The sequence below is a fragment of the Saccopteryx leptura genome, chromosome 1 (genome assembly GCF_036850995.1).
Source record: "Saccopteryx leptura isolate mSacLep1 chromosome 1, mSacLep1_pri_phased_curated, whole genome shotgun sequence".
NCBI lineage: Eukaryota > Metazoa > Chordata > Mammalia > Chiroptera > Emballonuridae > Saccopteryx > Saccopteryx leptura.
Window position 1 is genome coordinate 18,296,441 of NC_089503.1, and position 26,638 is coordinate 18,323,078.

Consider the following 26,638-nt stretch of genomic DNA (forward strand, 5'->3'; position numbering starts at 1 on the left):
ATCAGATCATGTCCTGTTTGGATGCTGGGTTCACCCCGTGGCTTGCTATTCAGTCTGCACCATCTTTACAGCTTCTTGGTTCATCACCATGTGCGGAGGTACCTCCTCCAGGTACCCTGCTTTCTCTAAGGCTCCATTCTCTAGCCTTTACCACAGACCGACCCTCCCTGCTGGTCCCAGGGCTCAGTGATAGCATTCCTTAGCTATTCTGATCGAGCTCCCCTTCTGTACAGAATTTCCCATTTTTTTCCTAAATGAATTCTTGACATCTCTATAATTTCCTTCTTATGGTCCCTTGGGGCATCACCCTAAATGGAGAATAATTTACACTTATTAAGAGCTATAATATAAGTGCCAGACTAATCCAAGCCTTTGTAAGTGTTATCTCATTGAATCCTAATAACAATTCTATGGTTATCCCCATTTAACAGAAGAGCAGACTGAGGCACTTGAAGTTAATTTTCTAACATCACACATCAAGTAGGAATTGGTGATAGGACTTTTGGCCCTTTATCATTTTGTAATTATTTTCACTTGAGAGTTCAAAAATCACATTTGCACAGCAAAGCCAGTTGCTATCTTGTCTGGAAGTCACCACCGTTTTCTTTCAAATTCATTATAACCTTTTGTTATCCTCCTAATGATAAAAACCATGTTTAGTACAGAATTCTCTAACCTTTAAAAACACTCAATGATTACATAGGTGTGTTCGCTTTGTGAAAATTTAATGAAATGTACTTGTGATTTGTGCACTTCTCCATAGGAAAATTATACTTTAATTAAAAAGTTTATGTAAAAGATACCCCCAGGTTCTCTTATTTATATTTTAACTTAGAAAACACCACCCTGCACCTCATTTCAGGACTGTGATGCAATTTGCTAATGCTTTTGGGAGAAGGCGGATTTTGCAACAGCACCTGGTCAAATTTAAATGTTCAGAACTAGACATACATTGTGCTAGCTGGGCATGCTGTGCCTGACCCCATATGTTTTATGTGATACAGAGGTTGTAAAAAACTTATTAGAACATTATTTCAATAAGTAGAGGAGAACCTTATATTGTTGCAACAAACTTGTGCCCTTGATTTAACTTGGAAGACAGAGGTTGCACACTACAGTTGAATGCTGCTTTCACTTGGTTAGAATTTGGGAAGTTATACTTTATAATGGAGTTTCACTCATATAGGTGTTATCAACTTGTTCTTCAGATTTCCAGGTTTTAATGCTCACTGAAAAGAAATAATAATAAAGTGTTATGTATTTGTACAGTAAAATACAATTTACCAAAGACCAGTAATAATAGCTATCAATACAGCATGGATGACATACATTATCTCATTTAACTTCCATAACAACACTATGACGTCATATGATTGTTTCTGCATTTTGCACATAAGGAAACTCTGGCTTAGACTGTGCATCATTTGCCCAAAGTCAGCCCTAGGACTGTATGATTTTAAAGCACCTGATTCCTCAAGAATAAGCCCTTACTTCTCATTAACAGCTTGAACCCTCACAACAATGCTGTGGATTAAGCATTATTGTTTTTCCCATTTTGGACAAGGAAGTAGGCTAAGAGAGATAAAGTGATTAGCTAGACATTTGCAGAGCTCAGACCTCAGCTCAGGTTCTCAGACTCCAAATCTAGGAATGCCTTCCACTAGATAATGTCATTGCTCGGGCCCACAATACAATTTATTATGTTGATAATAGATAAACCAAAGGTGCAAATAACAAGATGATAAAATTCTTTTAACATCCCCAGTCTTCAAGGCTCTCCCTGTGCTTCTTTTAGCAGCTCAGCAGATATTTCTAGAGCTCTGATTGTGACTATTGAAGATCTTCACAATAGGTTCAGCCTAGGGCCCCTCATCGACATGTTACTTTTGGAAAAAGAATTGGGGTGTAATTCTGTGCAGGGTAGTGTCCCACGCTCACAAATACACACTTAAATCTGTCTACGGTGTTTGGTCTAGTTCAGTGGTTTTCCACCACCCACCCCCAGGCGATTTTACTACCCCACCCTCTGCCCCCTCACCCACACACCAGGTAACAGGGACATTTGGCAATGTCTGAAGGTATTTTTGGCTGTCATAACTGTTGGGGAGGTGCTACTGGTATCTAGTGAGTATAGGATAAGGATGCTGTTAAATATTCCACAATGCCCCCCACAGCAAAATATTATCTAGTCCAAACGTCAATAGTGCCAAGGATGAGAAGCCCTGGTCTAGTTAATTCTATTAAACAACACACACACATACACACACGCACATATGCACCTGAAGTTGCTTAGGATTAAATTGACCTTGGAGATTATGGCAAAGTAATGAAATTGAAAGTATCCTCCAGAGAGTCTACTGCTTATCTGCCAATATTTATTTATTTACAAGTTACCTGACCTATTTCCAATTATGAATTTGGCTTACCATAAATGTACACACAGGACAGTTAAAGTGAAGATTCTTTTAAAGCTCAGAAACTATTGAGACAGTGGGGAGAAAGAACATACGTTCAACTGCTTGTCACTGGGGATTTTCTGTCATAATTCTTTAAAAATCGCATTGATATGTCTCCTCTCCTTATTTAAGCACTTTGTTGTTACAAGCCGGGTGTTCATTTATTCCAGTCAACCAAGAATTAGAAAAGAAGATTTGATGAACTCTAATAGTTACCTCCCCACCTCTGTGAAGAAGTGGGACCCTCAGGTTTTCAGACAGGGTTCAAATCTTCTTTAGGCTGACCTTTTAAGAGCTAATGGGGTTACTATTCAGCCTGGAGTAGAAAAAAGGATAGTGGCTGAGGGAAGCACAGATAGGATTGCTGCATGAGAAAACTGTTCAAGTAGTTCATGGGGGATGGGGAGGTCATAACTTTGAAATACCATCAAATTCTAGAACATCAGAGACAATCCTGTATCAATACAAGTAAAAAATACCATATATCCATGGGTATGGTGTGTACTAGGCTGTTACAAAAAATGTAAAACAAGAAAGCCTAGAAGAAATTTCTTTATTTATTCTTTATTATAATACATACTGCTTCTATACAATACTGTAGTTCAGTATAATGCCTGTTATATTTTTCCTACATTTACAGTAGCTTAGATTGATAGTACTTATGGAGAGCTGGTTGTTTTATCATCTTGAGTGACACTTTACATTATCCAATACAATCTCAATATAAATTAAATATTCTCTATCAAACAAACGTTATTTAAGTTCTTAGCTCCTATTTTCCATACACATGACAACAAGGTAAATGTAAAAATATAGAAACCATAAAAATACAAGAAGAAAATTGTAGGTATTTTTTAATCTTGGACTTTGGATGACCTCTTGAACCATGGAATGGAAAATGCTGGTAAAGTTGACAATTTTTATAAAAATTTAAAACTACACTTCAATGTTTAATAACATTCAAAATTTGAGTTTTAACTTTGCTCAACAAGATTTTATGGACATTACGTGGTTTGGGGGGTAACTGGGCGGTAGGAGAGCAAATTCTAAGTTATTGTGCACTTGCTATTATGTCATTCATGTCTAAAAGTTTAATGATTTACCTCAAAGTAGCTTCTGATGGTAAACTTTCCATTTTCAGCTAATTTCTGGGATTTTCAGTAACTTACACTAATAGTTATCTTTTTCTTTAGCATTTATGCTACTTAGCCCTTTCAAAAGTCCCACCCAGTATTATCTTCACGCATGAGCAACACCAGGGTTCAGAAGGCCTAAGTGTGTGTCTACTTAGGTACACCCAGAGCTTGAGACCCCCAAAATATGTCATAATACCAACCCCACAAACCTGAATCATTCCATGACTCCTTGGATCCCATATGCCACACCTGCATTGACAAGATATTGGAACTCCCCATGTTCACCTTCTTCTGTGTTATGTTAACTCAGAAAGTGAACTTAAGGTCACAGGGAAATTTTTATTATGTAGTCCCATGTGCCAGACACTGTGCTAAGCACTTTTCATGAATTATTTCATTTAAGTTTCTCAACAGCTTAATCAAGTAGGTATTAATAGCTGCATTTTACAAAAAGGGAAACTGAGGGACTCAGAGGTTAAGTAACTTGCCCACAGTGCCTTAGTTGACAGGGAGTGATAATTCCTACATGTTGGAAGCCAGGTCCACTTGGTTCCACTCTTCTTCACCATCTTAGAGTGAGGAAGAGTATGTTAATGGAAACACAGTCTATCAATGATCACAAACTAGAGTAATCCTTTCCATAGAGTTTATTAGGTATAGGAGTGTTAGATAATTATTCAGTTAAAATATTTTCATTAAGAATTACTATCTAAAACAAAATTTTGCATGACACTGATTTTTGAGTGGTATACAAATATTTTTTTAAAAGCCTTTATTCATTTTAGGGGGGGAAGAGAAAGAAAGAGAGAATGGGGGGAGCAATAAGCATCAACTCCCATTATGTGCCTTGACCTGGAAAACCCAGTTTCAAACCAGCGACCTCAGTGTTCCAGGTTGATGCTTTACCCACTGTGCCTCCATAGGTCAGGCCTCTATATGATTATCTTAATAACCAAGCAACCTCTGGTACCAAAATTTCAGAGACTCAATCAACTTTAGTCTTCTAAAGCCAGGTAAACAAGAGCCCATGGGCCCAATCCTGACCACCCCCTGGTTTTGTGAGGCCCATAATCTAAGAATGTTTTCATATTTTTTAATGGTTGAAAAAAACTAAGAGTATATTGTGACACATGAAAAGTACATAAAAGTCATATGTCAAGGCCCATAAATAAAAGCTTTATTAGAACACAGCCAGGCTCATTTGTTTACATATTTTCTATGGCTGCTTTTTATGCTACAATTGCAGAGTTGAGTAGTTGTTACAGAAACTGGATGGGCCTGACCTGTGGTGGCGCAGTGGATAAAGCGTCAACCTGGAATGCTGAGGTTGCCAGTTCAAAACCCTGGGCCTGCCTGGTCAAGGCACATATGGAGGTTGATGCTTCCTGCTCCTCCTCCCCCTTTCTCTCTCTCTCTCTCTTCTCTAAAATGAATAAATAAAAATTAAAAAAAAAAAAAAAAAGAAACTGGATGGTCTGCAAAGTCGAAGACATATACTTTCTGGACTTTTATAGAAAATAGTTTGCTGACTTTTGTTCTATGCTCTTTTCACATTCAGGTGCAATTTGGGTTCCTGAATTTTTCTATGAAACTCTGAGCACTTTATAAACTTTTTTTTTTTCCCGGAAAGAACACTACAGCAGTCCTGCTCTGAAAAAATTTCGACAGCTGGAGCTGATATGAAATGACACCATTAGGTTATGGTTCCAGTGCCCTGTCAGTCTAACTTGAAAGTCCGCCTCCTGCACTCATCTAAATACATTCGAGTTATCTCTAGATGGTAAAGCTGAGCCTTACTACCCAACCTGTCCTTCCGTTATTCATCCTGACTGCGTTATGGGTTTAGTTTCACAATATTATGAGTTCATCCAAGCTTCTTGAATCATTTATAGGGAATTTCATTTTCACTCTCGAACTCGTACACACTTTCTCTGCTGTGATTTTTTTTCCCCCAACATAAAACTCAAAGTACAAAATGGCCTACACATGTAAAATAAAACCTATACTTTTAGTTTTTGCTTTAAGAAATCAGAATTAAAAAAAAAATCTTTTTCTTGGGAAACTAAACTTGATTTTGCAGGTCACAGATGTAAGAAAATACCTTCACAGCCAAAGATCTCAAAGCACCTCTGGTGGAGATACATAACAAGGTAAAGAACGTCTGTTTATTTTTAAACACTGTTTTCTTCTTGGAGAAAATACTATTTAATGGAAAAGATGGGACTAGTAAACAGAGTCCGAAGCTATTTGGGTTTCACTAATGACTCAGTTTGACTTTAGGTAAATCATCTTAACCACTGTTGCTCTTTATCTGCAAAAACTGGACTTCATGCCTATGGGAGTTGCATGGCTAATCAATGCCTGGAAAATGCGTAGTGGCAGATGCTACAAAAGTGCTGAGCCTTAAAAACAAAACCACCCCAACCCCCACTGGTATTCAGTCCAGGTTGAGGTTTATTGTTATTTAACATTCGAAGGCTAACACTACCTTAAGTCCAGCGTGCTCCACAGGACAGATCACTGTCCAGTAGGGATGTTTTTAAAATCTAGGATTTTGGACTCCCCCCGCCCCCTCTATTGTGGTCCGGGATTATTTAAGAATCCAGGAGTATATCTACACAAAAGCATTAAGTTGAAAAACTATCGATTAAATTTTTTAAATAAACCCCCTCCAAAAAATTTTTAAAAGGCCCTCCCCCTGCCCCGCCAAGAAACCTCTCAAAGCAATTCTGATTTTTTCTCCTCCCTGCAATTCTCCATGTTACAGTCCTTGGAGGTAGAATAAGCATAAAATACTTTCACTAATAAAATATGACAAACCGCCGGATTATACGTGGCCGATTCCCAATGATTGCCCTGCTACACAAAGCAGAAAAGTAAATGCCATCATCCCCCTTAGAACAAAAGAACTTAGGAATAAAAAACATGGAGAGGGGGGAGAAAGCAGCAATAAATAAAGGTGAGTGAAGGACCCCGTCCCCTGCCCCTCCCCGAAGCGAGTGTGGGACTAAGTACGGCTAATAAAGTGGTTCAAGGGTAGTTATTTGGAAAGGGGGCGGGGTGGCGAGGGGAGGGAGCCGGCGAGCGGCGGCCGGGGATTGCATGTTGCATTCGACTTGAGGTTGCATCTTTCTCCTGTTGCCTGGACCACGCTCCCCCATTGCAGTGCTTCCCCGTTGCTTCTCGTCGCTCCTGCCCTTGCGGCTCCCCCCCACCCCTTTAAAACTGCTGTTGCACTGGAGGGAGTTGGGCCGCTCCGGAGCCCCTTTGCAGCTCTGCCGGCGGGAGGGGGAGTTGGGCTCGGGCCGCGGAGTTGGGGGGGCGCAGCGGGCTTCGGCCTCGCCTCGGCTGCAGCGCTGCACCGGCCCATCATTGCGGCGGCACCGGAGTTTGGCCGACGCTGCTCCGTGTTCAGCCCCATCATCGCCGCCGCCGCCGCCGCTGCACTGGAGTTTGGCTGCTGCTGCCCTACTTCACTCTAGTTTAGTTTCACTCACTTTACATCCGGGTTTTTTCCCTAGGCAATGGGGGCCGCAGCACACCCCGTTCCTTAGGCAAAGTGAAATAAATTCGCCGCACCGACACGTCAAGTAGTCCGCCCGCCCGAGCGCCGCCGCGGGCCCCCGCAGCCCCCCCGCCGCCGCCCCGCCACTCCCGGGGGGGCCCCGTGCATCCAGGGAGCCGCGAGAGGAGGCGCGGGAGCCCGGGCCGGCCGCCGTACTACTCCGCCCGGCTGCCTCCTCCCTCCCCTCCGTGCCCCTCTACCCCGGTGCCTCCTCTTCCCCCTCCCTCGTCCCCGCTTTCCCAGCCCCAGTTCCTCTCGGCCCGCTCTCGGGAGCGGCGGGGGCGCGCACGGCGGCGGGCCGGCGGGGCCGCGCGGCGGGCTCCCGCGCGAGCGAGTGTGTCTGGGCCTGGGCGGAGGGATCCCCGGGCTGAGGCGGCGGAGGTGCTGCGGCCCGGGGCCGGGTGGTGAATGGGCTGGTGGTGCTCGCTGCTGCTGCTGAGAGGAGGAGGAGGAGGATGAAGAGTTGGGCTTGTTTGTCTCCCACAGTTTCTCTCCTGCTGCTCTGATTTCCCCCCTCCTATTCCGGCCCGGGGCCCGTGTGTGTCCCTCCTGGAGGAGGAGGAGGATCCAGTTCCTCCCCCCACCCCCTCCTCCCCACCCCCCTTTGCCTGGGGAAGAGGAGGAAAGAAACAGCCCAGAGAGAGAGAGAGTGAGTGAGTGAGAGAGAGAGAGAGGGAGAGGAGAGGAAAGAGGAGAGGAGGAGGAGGAGGGAGAAGGGAACAACCTACCATCTTAACACACTAATATCTAAAAAGTGCGAGAGGCCCAGAGCAGCAGCAGAAGCAGCAGCAGCAGCTCCAGCTTCTTCCCTCCCTCCCCATGAAGAAGAGTTCCCTCCTCCTCCTCCTCCTGCTTCTCCTGCTCAGAGTTCCTGCCTCCAGCTGCCAGGGGGGACAGCCAGCCAGCAGCAGGAGGGTGCAGTATCCCAGCTTTTCCATTCTCTCTTCTCCTCACTCTCTTCTCTTTTTTTTTCTTGAGTAGCTCTATTTCCCCTCCCTCCTCCCGTCCCCCTCTCCCCCCTTTCCCTATCTCCCTCTCTCTGTCTTGTCTCTGGTGTTTGTCTCTGGGAGGAACAGGGGCTGCTTGCCTGGAGTTTGTTGTGGGGGGAGGGGAGGGGTGTGTGGGAGGGAGGAGGAAAAGGGGGGTGTTCTCGCCAGGACCCCGCAGTCAACTTGAGATTTGAGCAATAACTTCCCCTTCGGGGCGCCCCCCTGCGTGCCCTTCCTATTCTTCCCCCCCCTAAAAAAAAAGACAATGGAAAAACCTTGTCTCCCCCCCCTTTCCTCCCCTCTGCCCTCCACCCCTCCCCAGGATAAATTGGAAGTAAGTTTATGAGCAGCCTCGGGAGCCTGGGCGCTGAGTGCAGGGCCGGAGCGGGTGACAGAGGCGGCGCGCTGGGGGTGGCGGGGAGGGGGCGTCACATTGTCCCAGCGGGGGGCCGGGGAGGGGGCTGCCGGCGGGGGCGGGGGGCGCAGAGCCTTGTCCGCCCCCTTCGGCTGTCTCTCTGCCCAGGGATGATCGCCTTGGCTCTTTCATCACCCTCCCCCCTCCCCGGGATGCTGTCGGGGGGAAGTTTTTATTATGATTATTTATTTAATTTTTTTTTTTTTGGAAAACCATCTTGTTTGGTGACTGAGGGATCTGATTAAAAAAAAAAAAAAGCTGCGGCTGCTGACGCTGCCGGGCCGTGTGCGTGTGTGTGTGTTGGTGCATTTGTGTTGGGTGGCGGGAGAAGCGTTGGGGAAATTCCGCTTATTCTTCTTCTTCTGCAACTTGTTATTCCGGAGAGTCTGCCTGCACCCCTCACCCCCGGGCCGGCCCTCCCGCACTCGCCCCCGCCGCCCGCGGCCGCGGGGCGCCCCCGGGACCCCGCGCGGGCCGGGGTTGGCAGGCCGCTCGGAGAGGGGCCGCGGCCGCCCCTCCCCCGCCCGCGCCCCCGCCGGGGGGAGGGGCGCGCGGAGTGGGACTCTTTCCGTTTGGTCCAGCCCCGTCGTGCACGCAGTTCCCAACACTTCTCGTCATCCTCTCTTTGGTCTCTTTATTCTGCTGAGCGGTGCTGTTAGGATTTCTTTTTTTCCCCTGACCACGTTCGCGATGGTGGGTAGCAGCAAGGTGGCACTGGTAGGGGAGGGGTTGATATCAAGATTTGGGCACCGGGGGAAGAATGTCTCCTTTCAACTTTGTCTGTGGCTTGCACCCCCGGAGAAGGCCACACGCCGGTTGTGGGGTGCAGATGTGCCGAGAGTGATTTCTAAGTAGTTGAGTTGTTGAGATGAGGGTATGACTGCTAATGGTAGGCAGGTTTTGTTTTCATTGGTGAATCTGGTGTCATCATATTCCGGTCATATGTTGAAATATTCTTTGTTTAGGTCTTGAAGTAGAGGATCTCACTCAGCACGTCCACACTGTGTTGTTTTTAAATGATGTCTCTGCATATATGGCTTTCTAGAATTTCAAATATGAGTTAAGGTCCGGGCCTGTGTGGGCCTCAGCACTGGCCTTGACAGTGAACTTTGTGGCTGTGTTTTGGATTTCAGAGATTTGCCCCATAGACGAGGAGTGAGCTGTTCATTTCTGTTAATAGTAGGTGTTAGGAATGTAGATGCTTCAGCTCGGGACTTTAAGAGAAGGAAGAACATTTATATATTAATAATTGATAGCTGAATATTAGAATCAGATTAATTTGGGCTGATGAAAGTTTTTTTTTTTTTTTTTAAAGCAGTGTGCACTCTAGGAAGGAAGCCTTTTCATAGGCACACTTTATAGGGAGGGGTTCTTTAGGACAGGGAGCTGGAATGTCTCCTTTTATAGAGGATACTCATTAACATCAGTGCTTCACTGAGGGCCAGATAGAGAGACTGAAATTGGGACTAAGACATCTAAGTGTACTTTTCAGTGTTGATGTTGTTTGTTTACATTTGCTGTTCACTCATGTTTGGGCAGTAGAAATAAATAGGTCAGCTTTTCTTTTGGATTTAAAGAATAGCCCCCGCTCCCTTTTTTTTTTTAAGTTTCACAATTTACTTGGTTTCATGGTATTGTAGGGAAACTGTTACTCCATTTTTACTGGAAATACTGTTACTCATTTTGATTTTGGTAAGTTCCTGCCTATTCTCCTTTTCTGGCTCCACTTGTATATGGGATCTATCTACATCATGGGCTTAAAATGAGCTGTACGGGCTATCTAAATGTCTTAAGAATGCATTTTAAAATCAAAGGATATACTTTTTGATGGCAAAGAAAACATTTTTATGTGTAGTTACTCGTGTTTATAAAAAAAATCTCTGTACTTAAAACTTCTGTAGATGTATAACTATCCTCAAGTGAAGAGCATAGTAATAGTGCAGAAAATTCTCAAAACAAACTTCTGGCTAACATGCTAAGAATATTCCAGGTGCTTTTCTTTATGTTTTGTTTTTGTTAACATAACAGTATTTGCAATATGACTGATATTGCTTGGCTGGCCAAAATAGTCTTTTGCTTGAGTACTTTTGATGGCTTTTTAACAGTTTTTAGATAATTTACAAGCTTTCTTTAAGCATTTTGCTCTTTGGACTCAGGCAGGTCTTTATGGAACTGGAATAGTAATAGATTGAAAAGACCCCTACCTATGCCAGATTTTACTTTTAAGAGGTGTAAGTGATGGACGGGGCCCTATTTCTTTTAGCTTTGAAGGGTCCATCCTTTTTCCCATTCAATCATCTGGAAGGAGCCGCCTCAGAAATATTCTTCTTCTGCTTACATGAAGAACTCTAAATGCTATCCAGTAGGAGGTGCTACAGCAAGATAAAGCAAATCTCTGAATTTTGAGGGTCTTGCTACTTATTTCAGCTCTACTTAGCTTCAACTAAGCAACAGGATTAACACCTTAAAGTTCCAGAAAGATTTTGAGTAAGTCCATTTAAAAATTCCATTAATAAATTATGTTTGCTATTTCAAACTGAAATCTTTGACTGCTTTTTATCTGCTTACAATATTACATGAAGTAAATTTGTTGTGGATACCTTAAGGATGCTGTGCCTAGTTACAGAATGCTGTTAGAATTATTTTACTTTGGCAAGGAGTTACTCTTGTATTATGTGCAATGGCTATAAACAAAAGTAGTTGGTATGACTTGGGGCATTTTGTGATTATCGCTATACTATTAATACAATAAGATTTAGCGTACTTGAGATTTTGGAAAGGGAGATAGTATATGGAGAAAATTTTACACTTTTTGTGTTTATTTTTTCTCAAATCTATGGATAGTTATCATAATAGATAAATTCTTCATTACTCAGCTTTAGAAATATGTACACTTGATGTATTTGAATTGGCCTCCAAAGACTGAGATTCTTGAACTGTAAGTAAAGTTATATCTGTGGATATAGCTCATTGCTGATGATATGTCCATTAGTAACACTTAACAATAACTCCATAAAGATAAAAGTAGTTTCATAGCATTTATAGCTCGTGGTTGTTTGAAACTCTTGTTAGTGTTAGGTGAATTGATTCATCACTGGAAATATCATGCTACTTGGTGGCTTGTAAAGTTTTATATCAAAGTTTAAAAACTTAAGAATGTATAGAAAATTTGATAAACCTGCTTTGAATTTTGTATTTTCTAGGCATAATTTTGTACTTTTTTCTCAGTTAAGATTCAATAAGATAATATACGTGAACAAACTTTAAAAATTGTCAGAAGCCATGCAGATGTTAAGTTGTTGAGATAGCTAACTAATTAATAAATGGACAGACGCTTCTGTCTTCAAAATGTTAACTTTCTCCATATCATTGGGAAATGAGTACATTAAAAGTGCATCTCAAACACCTTATGATTCTTTTTTTAAAATACTGCTGTGGTTACCAAAAAGCTCTTTGTTACAGTTTTGAAGCTTTGTTTAAAAAATGCTGCCTAGGCAGTTTCTCATAATTCAAGAAAAAAATCATTTTTCCTTTTGTAGATCTAGTGAAGTGTATATACCCTATTAAAGTTTTTCTTCATTTCCCCCATTGAGAAATGAAGTTGAGATAGTAGTTGCCTTCAGTGAATATTTAAATTCTCAATTCTTTTGTAGACTGTTATTAACACAGAGAGTTACATGTCACGGTTAAGGTTTTGATTGTTTTGATTGATTCTGCTAACTTTGTGAAAAATAATTACTAAATCTTTCAAACTTTTTCAAAGTGAAAAAGATGTATACCTGATTGCATTAGTATTAGGTATATGTATATCTTTTTTTTCTGTGTTAGAGGGATGCATGAGGAAATGACTACTCAAATCTAGAGGAGTATACTGAAATATGTTTGTGTAAAAATAACTCAAAAGTTTATAGCTTAGAGCCTTGAACTATGGCTTTCTTAATAGACTCTGTTCACAAATTTTGACCAAAATAAAATAAAAATACAGATAATTGGGAGTCCCCTTGTTTATGAGCATATCTTAAATTTTACAAGTGACTATTCTTTAAGAAATAGCCCCAGTTAGTAATTATAGAGACTTGATTCTGTGAAGAGTGAGAAAAACATTTAACTGTTTAGAGAGAAATGAAACCTCTCAGGATAATATTAACTTTTCCATCTCACAGACAGTGAATAGTAAAGCTTTTCTGGATGAAATACTGAAGTTAAGGTTATATTAATGTGCTTTTAAATTTTGTATCCTTAGTATCTTACTGCCTAAGGCTTTTGTATTTAATTACTATTCAAAGGGAGAGGAGGAAGAAATTAAAGTTTTAGGTCTCTAACCTTTGACAGAATTCCCTTATATCTATATTGAGAGCTGATTTCTTGAAATATGTTTGAATCTTCACATTAATCTGTGCTGGGAAATATTAATGATTTGTGTTAACTTCTCAAGAACTTTTGTACATGGGTTTTATTTTGTAGGCTGTAAGTATTCTTAAGAAGCATAGCAATACAATCTGATCACTTTAACTTTACCAGATGTGTATTTTTGTTGCTTTGAGATATTTTCAAAGAGGTAATTTGTTAAAACTGCATTACATTTATTATAGGTAATTATTTCTTAAATAGCATATGCTTTCTTCTTTGTGTATTTATGTGTATATGTGGCTATATTATTTATAGGCTTTCACGTAATTCTTATTTGTATATTAAATTTTGAGCAGTTATTTTTTGTAAGAATGTTGAAGTAGGCTTTTAAGAATAATTTTTATATTACTGGTCTGTCAATTTAGTCTTAAACTGGGATAGTGGTGAACCCTTCCCTTTTAGAGATAATATGTAAGGTTCAGTCATCCTTTGGACTTTTTCTAATGCAACTTTCTCACACCAGACACTTGTTTGGAAGTTTGAATACCCCCCTCCATCTCTTTCTCTCTCCAGTACACTGCAGCCCCCCCCCCCCACCTCTCTTAAAAAAATAAAAAATAGTGAGCAGATCTTGTTAAAAGAAACTTTATTATTTCCTGTATTTTAGAATCATCTACAGAAGTGTTTTTCTGCTTTTTTAAGGAGACAAAAAAGTGAACCAGTAATGTGGAGATAGGACAGGGATGGGGCCTAACAGGTTGATGATCTAGGCTTTATTTTGACTCTGGTTGTGGACTTAGGGGAGAAAAATAACTTAAACACAGAAGCCAAAAAGATGGGTTTTGTTTTATTGTTTTGGCTGCATTGAGAATACAAACTGTCAGTACTTGAGGAGAAGGAGCAGCAGAAAGGAATTGATTTTTTTCTGCTGCAGATCCAAGTATTGTTAACCATGTGCATCTCTAAGTCAGCATGCTTACAAATCAAACGGTAGTTGATTTTTTTCACTCAATTAACAGTCAGAACCCTAAACTGTTTCTTTTTTATTTTATTTTAAATAAGTACCAAAAACTTCAGAGTAATGACAGTAATTTCCTGATAAAAGTGGGTGATAGTAACCATGGCAACTGCTATCTCTGGCCTTATGGACAGTATGTTGTATTGATGAAGCTTCAGATCCTGGTGTAGCCTGTCACTTTTATGGTAAAATGTAGTAGCATGTGTTGCAGGTGATTTTTAGCTGGATTGTGTTAAATTTGTTTGCCAGCTTATCTTTTCTTGTTAGGAATTTCTTGGACTGTATTCCACAGCATGTGTGTGAAGGTGCTGTTGCCTGAAAATAACCCACCACCTGTGTTAGGCCTCCTGATGCACATTGCACACAGTTCTTTCCCAGCCTCCTCCTTCAGTCTTGCGGAAAGTAGGGGGTGAGTGTGAAATATGTATAAACATAGATTGCAGCTCCAAGTTATCTGCTTCGGTTTGGACATGTTATCGATAGCTTTTTAAAAAAAGATCTTTGTGTTTTTAGAAGAGGTTAGTGGATGAGAGAAGTGGATCAGCAGTTGAAATTATTTTTTTCTAAATGTTCCGCCAGAAACAGGTGTGTGTGTTGTGTGTGTGTGTGTGTGTAAGAGTGTGAGATGGTGTTATGTGTATGTATTACTATAAAGATATATTTCCTGTGAACAGTATTAAAATATGGGAATTGTTTTCTTATGAGTTTTAAGAAAAATTATTTATAAAACAACTTGAGCATAAGAGAAAAGCTGGTAAAACAAATTCTTTTATTTGGGGAGTAGGATAGAGAGCTTTGAAACTGATACAAGTAACCTTTAAGAAAATTGTTTCAAAAATTATGTTTTTAAATATAATTTTTAAGATTACATCAAACTTTTTGCTTTTTAAGCATTTCTTTTATATGCTTATCCTGTATATGGTTTTTCTAATGTGAAAATGTAGGGCTGAATATAAATTGATACTTTTTCATTAAGTGCTGAAGAAACTGCCAGAGCAGGGGACAAACAAATTAGATCAGAATTTGACTAACCCTAATTGATAATAAGACCTAGTCAAATTGTGCTAGATAGTTCAGACTTTGTTGAAACTTAACTGTGGTAGATTGGTTTACTTACTACAAGTCCCAGGATGCATTGCAGGTTTTTTTTTTTGCTTAACTCCAGATTAGAGCTTTGCATGCTGGGACCTGTAGTTGATTTAAACAGCCCAGAGAACCCTTTCCTCTTGTCTACTCCATTTTATACACAGCTTCCCAAGCCTCTAAGAACTTTCTAAGTAAAGTTTGATTGCTAATATCATGATTATTATGCTCCTGATATCCGAAAGTGAGTCTTAAGAAACATCTTAGTGTTTTAGTTTATCTTATATTAGTTTGTTCTTTTTATAAGCTACTATAAAATTTACTTGTAAAGTAACAGATATGTATGTACATATGTGTGTGTATAGATTTTCAAAACTTAGCAATTGTAAATTTTTTTGTCTGATTATTAGTATAGGAATTAGAAGCCTATATATAATTGAAGGGCCCAGTAGGTATATGCTGTTTCTTTTCTTTGAATGGGGACAGTTAATCAGTATTTAAAGTTGGGTGGTAGGGTGTTTTTTTTTGTGCCAGTATTTGTTTAGAGTCTGTTGACTCTTAAGTAATTGTCAACATCTTTAATCACAGTATTCTTTAAATGGAAGACAGATTCCTGAAAATCAGTGTGGTTTTAGTGTAAATTTAATAGTCAAAGGTGTTGTCTGAAAGGTAGAGGAAAGGGATAGGGTTTCTTTAATAAGTTGCCTGTATTATCATTTTTAAAGTTAAATTTCTGTTCTTTTGAGGGTTCTAATACTTTTACTTTATTAACTAATATCAGAGTCTTATTGTAGGGACTCAATGTAGAATCTGTGAAAGTGCTTAGCACAGTGTCTGGCACATAATAAAGGCTCAGGAAATGTTTAGAATTAACAGGAGCAGCAAGAACAGTGGTTATTGTTATTTTAAAAAACATGCACTCCCTGGCTGGTCAGCTCAGTGGTGGAGCTTTGGCCCAGCATGTGGATTTCCCGGGTTCAATTTCTGGTCAGGGCACACAGGAGAAGTGCACATCTGCTTCTTCTCCCTTCCCCTTTTTCCTTCTCTCTATCTCTCTCTTCCTCTCCCGGAGCCAAGGCTCCACTGGAGCAAAGTTGGCCCCAGCACTGAGGATGGCACCATGGCCTTGCCTCAGGCACTAAAATGGCTCCAGTTGCAATGGAGCAACACCCCAGATGGGCAGAACATTGCCCCCTGGTGGGCATGCCGCTGGATCCTGGTCAGATGCATGCAGGAGTCTGTCTCTCTGCCTCCCCGCTTCTTATTTAAGAAAAATACAAAACAAAACAAAAACAACATGCTCTACATTATTTCTTCTCTTTTTATATATTATTATTTGATTAGAAGCCCAGGTTGTTCTAACAAGACCTTGAGATTTTTGGCCTATGGTAATGACGTGGCAATTCTTAGACTTTTTTGTTGTGAATAAATTGACTTTGCATCTTAATTTCTTCCTAAATGATATATGTCCAAAGTAGATAACCAGTGCGTAAGCAACAGCATTGTGACTGTATTCAGTTCCACCTACTCAGTACTTGTTGCCACTGTACCACAGCCTTTGATTGACTTTGGAAAGTTTAGAAAATTATGAAAATTTCTTTGTTCATAATGTTTGCCCTGGTAGGATATCCAAACTATATAATTGATTAATGAAAATAAGGTGCTGCAAAAATCTTTTTTGAGTTGCAGTGTGTGTAATCTTGGAAAAATTTTGTTGTGTTTAGAGGCATGAACCAATCTATCACCACAGTTCACAGTGTTACAGGATTGATGTAATTGAGGCCAGTGAGCAGCCTCAGAAAGAAAATGTAGTTTCAAGTCTGTGGGTTGTACTTAAAATGTTAGGTTCAAAAAAAATCATGTCTTTACATTCTTTTTCTCTTTTAGGCTGCTCAACTTCTTTTAGGCTCTTGAATTTGTAGGATATTTTTATCTGCATGGCTGGTCCCTTTTAGCTTTTTGAGGAGAGAAAGGGACACCTGGGAATATTGAAAAAAGTCAGAATGAATTGCGATGTATGTGCCTTAATTTGAGTGTACGCAGATTGAGGGAAAAGCTTTTCTTGCCTGTTTGGCCAGTATCTAGTCCAGCTTTTTCCCTTGTGCAGAGTTCTTTGAATGTTATTGCTGAGGGATGCTATATTCATATAAGAAAACTCTGTTTTAGGCCCTAGCCAGTTGGCTCAGTGGTAGAGCGTCGGCCTGGCGTGCAGAAGTCCCGGATTCGATTCTGGCCAGGGCACACAGGAGAAGCGCCCATCTGCTTCTCCACCCCCCCCCCCTTCCTCTCTGTCTCTCTCTTCCCCCGCAGTGAGGCTCTAGAGCAAAGATGGCCCGGTCGCTGGGGATGGCTCCTTGGCCTCTGCCCCAGGCGCTAGAGTGGCTCTGGTCGCGACAGAGCGACGTCCCGGAGGGGCAGAGCATCGCCCCCTGGTGGGCGTGCCGGGTGGATCCCGGTCGGGCGCATGCAGGAGTCTGTCTGTCTATCCCCGTTTCCAGCTTCAGAAAAATACAAAAAAACTCACAAAAAACAAAAAACAAAAAAAACTCTGTTTTTAGTAGTAATTATTTAAGCACTTGTTTGCACAACAAACCAAACTACTGTAACCATACTACCCTCCCATAAATGTGAACTGAAATTTTTTAATGTTTGTATATTAGACGTTAAATAACTTTTTAGATGTGTCAAAATTTATGGAATCTGGTCTTACATGCATCCACATTATGGATGGTTTGATTTATTTTATATTAACTTATCTTTTTAAGACCTAATAGTAAAACAAAATAAATTCAATTGTTACAGAGAAGTTAAAGGTAAAGGGCCAAATATAAGGGGAAAGTGGTCTCTGGTGTTAATTGGCCAATGCAGGTTTGAATGAATTCTCCTTATCTACATTTTATACTTATATGTATTCAAGAAGTTCCTGAAATACTAGAGTTGAAAATAAGGAGAGGAAGTGAGAGTACAACTGGCAGACGTGTAATTCTTTGTGGAGTCCTCTGACATGCCTAAATTACTGTGTACAATTTTCTGTCTTTTTAAAAAATGACATGTCCCAGGCCAGTGTAAATGAAACAGTCGTGATGATGTCAGAAGACCTGGCGTGAAGACCAGGCCTGTCACTAGCTATGCATTCTGGGAAATTTAGCCTTGCTGGGATTGAGTTTTCAGTGCTAAAATGGGCACAGGAGCAAAAGCCTGCTTCACCATGCTGTTAAAAGGATTAGACAAGGTAATACTCATGAATGCACTTTATAGACTAGAGTAGTGTATATAATTTGAGTTTTTAATCACTGATAGATGGGTGGCTTTTAAGATCTCTGTCTATGTCGTGTTAATGATGTTATTATTTTAAATATATAAATATATATAAATATAAACATATGACTTAGAATCATAATTGGTGATCCCCCCAACTCCCCAACCATGACCATTAGACAAGTTCTTAACATGTTTATAGCATAGTTCTTGACAGTATGTGCTGATGTGTCTGTGTGTGTGTATGGGTGTATACACGTAAATGTACTGATGTGTTGTAATGGAATATCTTAATTATGGACTTGCATGTTGAAAGACATTTTTATGTATTATATAAACAGACAAATATTTATATTCTTAGAGAAATGGCATAGATATAAGACTCAATGTTTGGCAAATTGTGAACAGTTTTCATATCTTAGGGTTATCTGTTGTTATAATAACTAACAACATTTACTGAGTATTTATTATGTATAGTGCTAATAAGCATTTTTACATATAGGATCTCATTTAATTTTAATCCTCACAGCAATATTCTGAGGATTTATTATTACCTACCCCCATTTTACAGATGAGGAGATAAAGTCTTTCCTGAATCACATAGGTAGGAAATGATAGAATCTAAATTTAAGCCCAGGTTTGATTCCAGAGCCTCTCCTCTTAAGTCATAATGCTGTAGTAAACTGTGTGATTCCCATAGAAAGTGAACTACTAAAGAATTTTTCAATTTGCTGAAATGGTCACAGTGATGAAGTATCATTTGGAGAATGTTTCACATTAATTTTGGTTTGGATTAGCTTGAATATTTTGAAAATACTGTGTGTTGGAATGGAGACGAAGTGAAGGCATTTGGGATATGCCTATCGCCAAGAACAGTCCTAGAGGAAGTGGGGTCTCCTATCTATTTCTTAAAGGTTGGAAGTTGGGCACTTGAGCGTGATTGGTTATTTTATACATTTTCTTATTAGATGCAAATACATAGTTTACATTCGCTGTTTCAGTTAGTCCTATGTGAATATCAACATTTTAGAGGATTTGATAATAACTAGATCCTTTTAAGAAATATTATGAAGGCAGTACATCTGAGTTATGAAAGTACTTCTAGCAATCTAGATATATATAAAGTAGTAGAAATGTAAAGTTATCCCATTCTCATTCTGCTTTTAAATTTTCCTGTACATTTCAATCTGTATCATATATAGATTTAAAAATAAATAGAATTATACCATGATATTCTCTTGAAATCTACTTTTTTCAGGTAACTTTTAAAAATTTGCTCTTTTTAAAAATAAGGCTCTGTTAGGAAGTGGGAGTGGGGTTGGAAGGAGAGAGGTGGGTAAAATTTATACATTACGATTATAAACCTAATGCCCTAGAATTATTATTACCTATGGGCAAAAATGTACTTTAAAAACATTTTAAGTACTTTTAATTTGTGCCTAATGCCTTAGAGATGGTCATTGTTATCTTTAAAACTTTACAAAATGTTAACCAATTTAAAATGACATTGTTTTCTGTCCTGAACAAGTAATTTAGGAGGCATCATTTTCAGAATTAAATTCTGCTAGGTTATTCTGGTAGCTACTTATAAAGAGATGTGGTTTCAGATAATTTTTTAAAGTGGTAGTCTGTCTTCTGGATTGTTAGGAGCTGTTCATTCAGTTTTTACAAAGTGAAATAGGATTTTTAAGAAAATACTTGTAATGTTTTAATTAATAGAAATTCAAACCAGTACTGCTTAATCAGCATACAGGCACCCTGCATAGGACTTAGTACTCACATCTTCATGTGTGATACTGTTGGCCGACCTCACCCCCATTCCTGTCCTTACTCACTCAGCCATCACCAAATGCTATACTGGTAACCTAGCACTTTTTAAAGCAGTAAAAAAAGAAAAGGTAAATTATTGGATATGCCAGTAATTTATTGAGTGCCAGTAATTTGTTTTTTATTTTTTCTGGCATTATATAAAAAAGACACACTCAGGGTTTTATAATCTGCATTAAATATAATCTGATTTTGGGTTTGAGAGTTTTAACTTTTTACTAAGGTTATTAGTCATAATTCACCTTTGTAATTTTTAAATTAAAAAATTTTATTTCAGAGGTAATAACTTTTTCATTATAGAAGTAAAAAAAAATCTAATACTAGAAATGTACTCATTGTATCTAAGGTGCTTTATGCTTCCTTAGACCCAAATTTAGGGAAGTGCTGAAGCCTGGCCTTCTAAGAATTGGGTCTGATAAGACGTTAGCAGTTTATTTAAACTATAGTGTAGTCAAAGTTTTAACAAGTAAGTTCAGAGTATTTCTCATTGGTAGCATTCATTTGTGCCTTTCATTTTGTGTGCTTAGACTATTCCCTATAGTATTTTATCATTTCTCCTAATAGTCTTATAAGTGTATAAAGGGATCTGTTTATGTCATGGATGGTAAAACAGGCAGAGACAAGAATGTGAGGAAGCTAGTGTCAGAGCCTAGTTTTCCTGACTCTCTTATTTTATTGATAGTTTCGGTCTCTTCTTCTTCTTTTTTTTTTTTTTTTTTGACAGAGACAGAGAGAGGGATAGACAAACAGGAAGGGAGAGAGATGAGAAGCATCAGTTTTTCATTGAGGCACCTTAGTTGTTTGTTGATTGCTTTCTCATATGTGCCTTGACCCAGGGAGGGGGAGAGGGGGCAGCTACACCAGAGCGAGTGACCTTTTGCCCAAGCCAGCGACCTCGGGGTTTCGAACCTGAGTCCTCTGCATCCCAGTCTGAGTCTCTATCCACTGTGCCACCTCCTGGTCAGGCTAGTTTCGGTCTTCTTAACCTGTAGTCTTCAAACTTGCAAAAATTATGGCCACCAGTAAATGTATATTTAGATATGGTTTTCTGAACCTAGTATTTACATGTTATAAAATGTACAGGAAATGTAAAATTTTAAAAAGGGTGGGATTTAAAAATATAAGTTGAAATAATTTTTCCCATGGCCCCCTTCCTTCCCCAGGGTGGGTGCGCCCACTTAGGCCATTCTTCTACAGAAGAGGAAGCCATGGGGACATCTGGAGGTAGTTGGCACAAGATGCAGGGCTTTTAAGTTGGAGTGATCTTTTGCAGAATTTTAGTTTTAAAGAAACAGCTTTTCTTTCTGAGAAAGGCTGAAAGATTGAGAGTAAAGGCCTTGAGAGAGGTGAGCTTAAAAGAAATGGAAGCCTTATTTGTTTCTTTCAGAATGGACCAAAGGGAAAGGGCTGCCGCCTACCCTGACAGCTCCTACTCCCACTGTGGAGATGGCAGGGCCTTTACTGTTGTCGTTAGGCAGTTTATAGAATGCAGGATAGCTTGGTAAGCGTCTTCTCGGTGCCTGATGTGACGTAACATTGTGGAGTATGCAGCATGCATGTTAAATACAACTGGTTGTATTTGGCTTTTTGCTGCAGCATTTTTGAGGATGTTTTAAAAGGCAATTACCAGTCAATAGAGTTGGATATGTGAAAATTATTGAAATCATCATTACATCGAGACCAAACTTTGTAACTTGAATTATTGTATTTATATTTGTTTACTTCTCTTCCTCCCCCTCTCCCCACAACCCTCGGGTACCTCAGAGCAGAATTCTTTTACTGAAAGGAACAGATGCCGTTAACTTATCAGGACCCGATACTAAAAAGCCTACAAAAATCTTTGTGCTGCTTATTTTCTTTATTTAATCTATATGCAAAGCATATTGTAATTATTGCTGTTAGAGGGTTTTAAGCTGATGGTTTCTCCCCACCCTTTTTGTGCTCAGGGGAGATAGATGATGAATGCCAAATTGACAAGTTGGTATAAAGAAATAATGACCACCGAAATAAAACAGTAGTTCAAATAATAAGCAAACCAGATACAAATGTAGAATGGAAATATCTTTTAGTAAAATGTTAGCATGCTGTACTTGGAACAGATGCCACATTAATTCAAAAGAGAGCCCAGAAAATGTGGCAACTTTACGATGTCAATGGAAGGAGCTGCAATAGTTCCTGTTCTCATTGTGTCAAGTTCTCAGTACTTCTAGGTCCAGTCCTGTCCTATATATTTGTTTTCTGCATATGTTGCATGTTAATATACAAATATTAAGTCCATGCTTATTATTTTATTTATGTAATTAAATACATTGTCATACTTATAGACATTAGGGTAAAAAGCCCCATAACTTGTAATGCAACAGTAATGAGTCCTGTCTTAAATATGAATGTGAGATATTCAGAATCTGAGGCAAAAATGGGCTTTTCTCAGCACCCTTCAAGGTACATTTATGGTAATAAGGTAGTCTAAGAATTGAGTCTTTCAAAGAGGCCTAGTGGTTTTTGAATGTAGAATTTGGACAAATTGCAAAACTATGAAAATTTTGCATTTTTTCCTCATTTAAATTTGTAGTTATCATTGGACATTTGTTATGATTTTTAAGTAGCTTAGATTCATTCATTCCTTTTGTGGTATTTTTTTATGGTGTTTGGAAGGAGAAGAAAGGGTGATGGAAGGGTACTATACACACTTGGATACTTCAAGAGTGACATTCATTTTATAGAAGATTGCACTGGGACATCACTGAATTGCCTGTTCCTTTCAGTGCATGGTTAGTGTGGGTCTGAGTGTGCAGAGAGATGGGCTGGGGGCTCTTAACCAGATTTACAGTGTGCGACTTCCTGAACAGTGTAATGATCTAATCACCAGGGGCATATCCTGTGTGCCTGTAAAGAAGACTGGTGCGCATGCTTAGAAAAGCACTACAGTTTTCTCTCAAAGTACAAAGGCTTACATTTTAGTAATTTTGTTGAAAAGGTCAAAAGTCCCATTTTCATGCAATTCGAATGGAGGGAAGATTTTAGCATGGCAGTACAGCACAGTGGTTAAGAGCATCTACGCTGGAGCCAGTCTGTGTGGGCCCAAAGCCTAGTTTTGCCCTGGATTAGCCCTGTGACCATGGCCAAATCACTTCACACTCTGTGCCTCTGCCTCCGTTTCTTCATCTGTAAAATATGAATAAATAATAGTACCTACCTTCTGAGGTTGCTCTGAGGAATAAATGAGTTAATGTGTTTATTATAAGAAGTACCTGACTCCTAGTAAGTGCTAAATAAAGTGTTGCTATTATTTGATAACATTACTTACCTTTAATTCTGTACTCCTTCTCTTCTCAAGGCTAGAGACAGAGGTTGCATAGTGGGAAAAGAGCCTTAGCTTTGGGTCTGACCTCTGGATTGGACTGTCAGTACAACCACTTAAAGTTGAGTGTGTGACCTTGGTCTGATTAGCTCCATTCCGAAAAGATTTCTCCCGTACATGCTGTATACCAAACACTGGGCTGTTCACTTGGACTTCATTTTCTCTATCTGTGCTATAGGATGATCGTACCAACCTCCTTGGAATGATGTGAAGATAAAATGGGGAAATCTTAAGACATTTGATAAGCGATAACTGCTGTTATCATTGTTAGTGTTACAGTCCCACTAAAAGTTTATGGGAAAAGAGTAAACATGGGAACAGCTTAGCTGGAAAGAAGAGTATTTTCCTGCAATGTCACAGTGAGAAAAAGTGTGGTTGGGAAAGGGTATCGAATGAGTTCTTGTTTGTGAATACCTTCAAGAGATATAGGAAATAAATGGGAATATGTCAGATTTAACAGACTTTAAAAAGTATTTCAGAGTACTTTATAGTTATTAAAACCCTTAGTGATATAGCTTTTTCTTTTGTATCAAGATATTGATGCAGCTTACAGTAGATCACTTAGCATCAAGATAGTAAGTAGTAGACTAGTCACTAGTCATTGTAACTCAAAAGTGCAAAATACTAATCAACTGGTCAATCCATTGGGTCATTAACTGCTCAGTCCAGTGGGTCTACTGCTCAGGACAAATTGTGAATGTGTGTGTGTGTATGTGTGTTTAACCCTTGAGAGCATATGTCTGGGTGTAGTAAGTAATGGAAACAATTGTAGAACCCCAGAGATAGAAAAGTAGCACACAAATGTTTTCTGGTAATGATGGATACAGTTTTATATGCCTTTTGATTTGGAGTATTTTGGCTTTGTGAAATTTTCTTTCATCACTGCCTGATCTTTTCTTATGGTAATCGTTATTTTCTTTCTATATTTAATTGTCCTGTGTTACCTGTATTGAGTCTAGAAACTGGGCCCGAGAACAAGTTGATTGTGATAAAAGCCACTCTAACTCTCTGTCTTACAGTGATTTCAGAATTAAGTTTTTTTTAAAGAAATGTGTTTTTAACATATGCATTAGTATGTTTATATGCATATGTATGTATGTATCTATCTATCTGTCTATCTGATAAGCAAAACCAATAATTGAGGAAGGGGGAATGGTCATTAAGAGTAAAATAGAATCAATTTTATTCTTTCACTACTAATTTGGATCTGAAATGATTTTGATCTTTGTATAGTTTTTAGTTTTTCTAGGATTCAGCAGCTGTATTTGGAATAGCTTCTCAAAGCATCCTAAATATGCTATACTGTGTATTATCCCCGGTGAGCATTTGAGTTAAAGTAGAATATGGTCGACCCTTGAGCATCGCGGGTTGTAACTACACAGGTCTACCAATGTATGGATTTTTTTTTCCACTCCTGTATAAGTTGGACCTGCACAGTTCAAACCCATATCGTTCAAGGGTGAATTGTAATAGCTTCCATTAACTTTTGTTCTCATTTACCCAACTGCACCATTTAACAAAGGTCTTGTTGGAGGATAGAAGTATTTACTATATTTTATTTTTGTCTGTGTTCTTAAAATATTGTTTCTGCTCTCTGAGTAGAAATTCCAACAAGTTTGTTTTGATAAAGTGCTGTACTTTATTTTAGCTCAACGCATATTTTTGAAATTAAGCAATGTTATAGCAGGCTGTATAGTTTTCTTTCAGTTTAAAAAATTGTAATGTTACTTTACAATAGCTAGAGTGGTCAGTAAGTTAAAACATTGTGGTTTTAGAATTAGCATGGCATGTGTACGGTATTAAGTTTTCTTTACTTCAGCCTGTGTGTAGGGCCTATAAAATTTGCCTCTCTTAGGTAAACGGAACTGTAAAAAGTTTAGAAGTTATTTCATTTTAATAAATACAGGTGTTAGAAATAGATTTTATGGGGTCTTTGGGATTGATTTAAATAATTATACTATTTTGAAAATTATTTTGCCCCTGCCTGATTTGTAAAAGGCGGGGCCCCATGTGACAGGGCTAACCTTACATGACACGTGTGCAGGAACTGTCCGGCTCAGCGGTACGCAGCTGCTTCATAGAGAGATGCTGCCATCCACGTGTACACGCCCTGCATTTTCTTTCCTCCCCTCTTCCTTGCTCTCTCTTTGCTGTCTCTTCTCTGCGTACCCTACCCCCACTCGGCTGCTGTTCATCATTTCCTCCAAAGTCACCACCGTCTAAGTCTGTTTCTCTTAAAAACAAAGAAAGCACCACTGTAATGATTAGTTTTTAAACAAAAAGTTGTTATCAAGACTTAAGGCTTTGCCCTGGCCAGTTGGCTCAGCGGTAGAGCGTCGACCTAGCGTGCGGAGGACCCGGGTTCGATTCCCGGCCAGGGTACACAGGAGAAGCGCCCATTTGCTTCTCCACCCCTCCGCCACGCCTTCCTCTCTGTCTCTCTCTTCCCCTCCCGCAGCCAAGGCTCCATTGGAGCAAAAATGGCCCGGGCGCTGGGGATGGCTCTGTGACCTCTGCCTCAGGCGCTAGAGTGGCTCTGGTCGCAACATGGCAACACCCAGGATGGGCAGAGCATCGCCCCCTGGTGGGCAGAGCTTCGCCCCATGGTGGGCGTTCCGGGTGGATCCCAGTCGGGCGCATGCGGGAGTCTGTCTGACTGTCTCTCCCTGTTTCCAGCTTCAGAAAAATTAAAAAAAAAAAAAAAAAAAAAAAAGACTTAAGGCTTTAACAGTTTGTGTACCTCCCCATTAGGGCCCTTGGCCAGGAGTTGGATATTGGATAGCCAAAAATCACTTGTGAAGTAACTATGAAACATTTTATATCTGGACTAAGGGAGAAAATAGATGAAGACCTTTTTACCTCAGAAGTTGCTGTATTTTCTGGTAGGGGTGAGATGGGGCATAGTGGGGGAAAGGGCAGCCTTGTTACTTACCTAAGGTAGAGGAAATAGGAAGCATTAATTTATTAGATTGCCCTCCACAGCCCTGTGGATTGTTAGAGAGGAAATTGAAAATGTTGGTGTTATTGATTCTGAAATTATTTTGATTTAGTAATTGAGAGGGCTAGTAGAATTTTATTTTTGTAAAATACAAAATATAACCATGATGCCTTCTTATGTATCGATTGTTTATATTTCATTAGTTAGTAGTTGCAAAATGGCAGACCCTTTAAAGATTTCTC

At 39.6% G+C, this 26,638-nt stretch overlaps 1 protein-coding gene across 10 annotated transcripts in view; it reads left to right on the plus strand.

Moving 5' to 3' along the window:
* Nucleotides 1–7,522: 7,522 nt before the first annotated feature.
* The window catches only part of PHF21A (PHD finger protein 21A), a 178,805-nt gene continuing 159,689 nt past the window's right edge, over nucleotides 7,523–26,638 (plus strand). For 5 of the 10 annotated variants that reach the window (XM_066362562.1, XM_066362546.1, XM_066362537.1 and 2 more), the window contains exon 1: nucleotides 7,523–8,072. The gene's annotated coding sequence lies outside the window, so the exon portion shown is untranslated. Of the gene's footprint in view, nucleotides 8,073–9,134; nucleotides 10,254–10,824; nucleotides 11,049–26,638 lie in introns of those variants that run through there. The other 5 variants (XM_066362589.1, XM_066362553.1, XM_066362597.1 and 2 more) reach the window with 3 other exon arrangements.